Genomic DNA, 5,430 nt, shown 5'->3' with positions numbered 1-5,430 from the left:
ATTAAAAATTATTTCAATTTTAATACTATATTCTTTCTAAATAATAACAATACTGACTTGTGTTATTTTTTCTCTGAATTTGCCATAATGTAAGTCATAAGTGTCATTTTCAAGGCCAGCGCTAGACTTTGCTGCCACTATAAAATATAAATAATGAGGACTGTCTGCTAAATTCAAGAAAATTTATGTATTTAAGAAATTAATTAATTAATTAATTACCTATTTTCTGAATAGCTGATTTCTTGACATCACTTGTTTAACTAGCACTAGCACGCAGTATGATGTATATCGTCTGAGAGACAGTTACAAAATGTTCTCATCTTTGCCAGTGCCCCAAAATGCCATTGTTCATTAAGTCCAAACAACGGTGGTCAAATTCTAACAACTGATCAACAATGCAAACATTGATAAGCAGTTCTTGATAATCAGTTCTCCACAATTATTTGTTATTATTAAAGTTTAACTTTACAAAATTAACAAAAATAACATAAAACTCATATCCTGGCGAAATAGCCACATGGCAGCTGAAAACCGTACATTCCCTTCCCGTTCTCTCGGCCTTCCCTAGCTTGTCTTGCATTCTTTAAAAAAATCGGGACTTTTTAAAAACTCCACGGGACGCGGGACAAATTGTTCAAAATCGGGACTGTCCCGCCAAAAGCGGGACATCAGGTCACCTTATAAGAGGAGGCTTTCTATGCCTTTAAAGAGTCACAGTCTCTGGCGGGGTCTCCACGTGTCTCCTCCAGTTCAGGGCATAGTGTTGCTCCATGTGTCTTGTCAGCGGCAGTGTCTCCCAGGGAGTCAGCCTGCGTCCTGCCTCCAGCGAGCTCTTTATTTCCTTAGCACCTCCAAATGAGGTCATCAAGCTAGGACCTGATTGACAGGCTAAACTTCACTCCTTTATTCTTAATCCTCTCTAATTGATACCAGATTATATAACAATCACACTCTGTGAGCAGTTCTACTCTGTACTTCAGGGTCGCATGAACTAAATGGCGACAGGTGAACAGGTTGACTGCTTAGGTGTAGGGTGCGTGGCTTCAGTGTTGAGGGGTGCTGAGCATTCCTTCACCCCTTTTTCAGTGTTTGTTTAGATTACGTGAGGAGTCCTTGCATGGTGCGAATGGTTTTGTGCGCTAAGCTGGTAAACAAAAGGTGGGAATCTGAGGCCCCCAAAGTCATCTTGGAAGGAAGGCCCAGAGATCGGCTTCTAAAAAATCAGCCCCTGAAAATCGCACGGAGCACAGTTCTATACTGACCCTCACGGGATCGCCAGGAGCGGGAATCTGCTCCGACAACAGGTGTCTCGCATGGAAGGCCCCCTGAAGCATTGGAAAACTATGGCAAGAGAGGATGCCCAGCTCCCTTTGGGTTTCCTAGGCCAGGACTATTTTTAATGTAAGTACATTGCAAATATTTCCAGGAACATGTGTGGGCCATATGTATCCTGAAATATTGTTCATTGTTTATCTCGACTTCAAAGTGGGCCTTTTCGGAAGGCAGAGGGCGTAGCAAAGGCCCTCTCGTGCCCAGGGCCCAGAGCAGCACTGAGCAGGAGCGACGTCACATGAAACATTGCCTAGCAGATCCTGGAGGTGTGCAGGTTTGGATAGCCTTTGTGCAGACCCCCAGAGACGTGCAGATTCTGTGAGGCTAACGTCCTACCAGGAGCAATGGGGAGAAACCAGGAGGTGGGCTCTGTCTCCCAAATGCTTTTTATTCCTGAAGCCTTGGAGTGCCACTGGTGTAATCCGCCATATTCCGTAGACACTCACCAGCTCTTCGTCTGCTTATTCGTTCTATGGCCAAAGTACTTATCCCGCCCTTTGACATACCCGACACATTGCACTTGGTCGCTACCCTCTGGGGTAGGTCTTATTATCTCTATGCCACAGATCCAGAAAGGAAACCCAGGGCAGTCCAAGTATTTGCCTAAGATCAACCCCCATTTGGGAGAGGTGCCATTTAAGCCTGTCTTTCTGGGTTGCAACTCCTACTGGAAATGCAAGTGGGGTGTGGAAGGGAGGGCAGGACTTTGATTTCCTCCATGTCTGCGGGACCCGCGCACGGCCTTTCATACAGTGCCCTGTGGGTAACCTTGTTTTGTTCCAGTCAGATTAGTGTCTGACTTATGGGCACAGGGGAGAGAAATGAATGTAGAATTGTTTTCAGAAGATTAAAAAGCACAGCTCTCAAAAGAAAGAAGGAAAGAAAGAAACATCACATTGGATTTTCTTAAAACCTACCTGAAAATACAAGGGAGCAAAAATTGCCAAAACAGTTGAAAATGAAGAAAGTAGGAAGGCTTATTCATTTATTTTAATTTTTTTTTTACACTGTCGCCGAGTATCTTCCAATCACCAGCTACTGAGCAAACTGGCAACGGAATGGGCCTCTGACAGGCTTGTTTTCCCTCTCGTCTCCGAAGCTGGCAGAATACTAGCTATTCTCCAGATGCGATCCTGGGAGGTCGAAGGCTTATTTATTATACACCCAAACCAAACCCAGTGTCACCCATTTGATTCCAACTCATAGTGGCCCTGCAGGACCGAATGAACGGCTCCAGATGGTTTGCAAGCCAGCCTTTGCATTAGCAGTCCAGCACGGAACCACTGTCCCCCCCCCAGGGTCCCTAAAACGCACCATGAAGGATGTGAAACCCAGGCTAGGTGGCATTAGTATACAGTCAGACACTGGTCAACGGAGGTCCCTCAGTGATACCAATGGTTTACACTCAACTGTTCTCCTCAAGGGCTGTGGTTGGAACCAATCCAGTGGTTTAATGAAAGAAAACACGACACAATAATAAAAACAACCGTCCAGAAGCCCCTACGGAGTACTTCTCCTCTGAGGTGAGATGGGTGCAAAGGTCAGCTGGGGGTGGTGGCTTTGGCGGAGAGCAGAGTCCAGAGGTAAATCTATATATTTATGGCCACTGTTTTTTGACAAGAGTGAAAGGGGGTGGGAAAGGCTAATCTTTTCAACAACGGGGGCAGGGTGCTGGCTCAACCAGATACCCATATACAAAACGACACCAATAACAACCTCACCCAGATGAACTCCAAATGGGCCATAGCTGTCCATGTACGCAGGAAAACTGTACGGTGTCTGGGGGAAGCATAGGAGCGTGTCTGTGGTGTCTCAGCGGCAGCAGGAAGGCTCGTGTGGTTAGGAGAGGAAGAAGCAAGCGTTCGGATGGCGCGCAGAGAAGCACCTGGGAGTCAGGAGCCTGGCGGCCACTGAGAGGACTTGCATTGTCTTCCCGCAGGAGCAGACAGCAGCACGCTGAGACTTTCTCCTTGGTGCAACAGAGCGGGTAGCGGGAGGGAGGGGAAAAATGAGCTGATACCAAGGGCTCAAGTAGAAAGCAAATGTTTTGAGAATGATGATGGCAACAAATGTACAAATGTGCTTGACACAATCAAGGTATGTATGGATTGTGAGAAGAGTTGTATGAGCTCCTAATTAAATGATTTACTAATGATAAAAAAGAACATTTCAAGGGAGTAATGTTTTATGTCCCTCTGTTGAAGTTGGTTGTTTCCTAGTCCCCTCGTTGGGAAACCTGCACCCAGCACCCTTCAGGCAAACATAGCAGAGATACGCATCCTATTGATGCAGAATCCTCCGTGGGTTCGGCGGACCTAACTGGATAGACCTAGCCTCGTGTGCTGACTCAGTATCGCACCCTTATTTCAATTCATACTTCCATGCTTTCAGAGGAGTGCTTGGGAGCATCTCACACTGGCCCCTAACTTCTGCCCACGTAATTTTCTCTAACATCTCATTGATCGAAGCGACTTGGTCCTGCCTGGGAGAACTGGCACCGATGTTGCAGAGAACTTCATTTGGAGAATGTGTTGCTGTAGGGTTTGTTTATGTCATCGGTCTCCTCCATCCCCAGCACAGAGTGTTTCTAGAAGCCAAGCCCCAAAACAACTTGGGCTGGAGTCACTGCCAATGGGTTGATGCCAGCTCAAAGCAACCCTATAGGACAGGGTGGAACTGCCCCTGTGAGTTTCTGAGACTGTGAATCTAGATGGGAGCAGAAAGGCTGGTCTTTCTCCCACACAAGTACTGCAAGGCACCCATTTAGTTTAACCTGATGGTGGTAGTTACATAATCTGGTGTCAATCTGTGGATTCAGAGTGAAGGGGTGGAGTCTAGTCTGTCAATCAGAGAGTAACTTGATGACCTCATTTGGAGGCACTAAGGAGATAAATAGCTTGCTGGAGGCGGGACACATACTCCCTGGGAGACATCCCTGTGGAGAAGACAGATGGAGAGAGGCTGATGGAGCCAGACCTCTGGAGCTGGAGAAGCCACATGGAATCCCCTGCCAGCGCTGAGATGCTTACAATGCCACTGGATCCACAAGACTTCCCACCCACTTGCCTGTGATCTTCCTGCATTTGGTGTCATTGCAAGTGTTCTGTGAGTCTGAAGAGGACTTTATAGATTGGAATCAGACATATGGACTAATATTGGACTTAATGAACTTGATCCGGACTGGGCTGGATTGTTTTCTCAATATTCAACTGCTCTTGTATATAAAGCTCTTTCTTATAAACATGTGAGTGTCCATAAATTTGTTTATTTAGTCTACCCAGGCTAACACATTGGGTTAGCAGCTTGCCTGGCACTTAGTGGGTGCTGAATACTTGTTTATTGAGTGACTAAATGTCCGCTGTTTACAGTGGCGTGGCTCTGAGAAAGCGGAGTGTTTTGCATTTTGCATTTAACTTCATGTTTATTAAGAAGCAGTCAACGTCCCTCCCCCCACCTCCAGGTTTCCATGTGTTATTTCAGACGTATTCCAATGGCCCAGGGGCCCTGGTAGCACAATTGATAAACATTTGCCTGCTAAGCAAAAAGTTGGCAGTTCAAACTGCTCTATCAACTATGGTGGAAAGACCAGTCCACCTACTCTCATAAAAATTAAACTCACAAAACCAAACTTAATGGGCTGCTAACCACAAGAGCAGCAGTTGGAAAGCACCAGTTGCTCCCCGGGAGACAGCTGAGGCTTTCTACTCCCATTCGGAGTGGCAGATTTGGGACCCACAGGAGCAGTTCTACTCTGCCCTACAGGGGTGCTATGATCGTAAAGAACACGGCTCAGGAAACCCTCTGGGGGATTCTGCTTCATCCTGCAGTGTGCTCCGCTTTGAGAGGGCCCCAGGGCCCCACGACAGCTGCATGTCTCACAGTCTGCCTGGGCCAGACCCAGAAGGAGTGTGTGGTTTGCATCTTTTGAAAATTTACAGAGAAAGCACTGTTAGTCCCTGAGTGTTGCTGGAATATTTACAATAGCATAATTCTTGTTCACGCCTCCCAGAGGGAGCACCGAGGAGCTCCAGGCATTACATAATGCCACCAGGCCCAGGGGAAAGGAGCAGCAGGAATAAGCTCCATTGTTTTGGGGGA

At 46.7% G+C, this 5,430-nt stretch overlaps 1 non-coding gene across 1 annotated transcript; it reads right to left on the bottom strand.

The window, feature by feature from the left end:
* Positions 1-2,337: 2,337 nt before the first annotated feature.
* Positions 2,338-2,475, bottom strand: LOC142462029 (small nucleolar RNA SNORA7). The gene has a single exon (XR_012787178.1). It is a non-coding gene; the product is annotated as a small nucleolar RNA SNORA7 (small nucleolar RNA).
* Positions 2,476-5,430: the final 2,955 nt, after the last annotated feature.

Source organism: Tenrec ecaudatus, chromosome 11 (genome assembly GCF_050624435.1).
Source record: "Tenrec ecaudatus isolate mTenEca1 chromosome 11, mTenEca1.hap1, whole genome shotgun sequence".
NCBI lineage: Eukaryota > Metazoa > Chordata > Mammalia > Afrosoricida > Tenrecidae > Tenrec > Tenrec ecaudatus.
The sequence above is the reverse complement of the archived record's forward strand: the minus strand, read 5'-3'. Positions and strand labels throughout refer to the sequence as shown.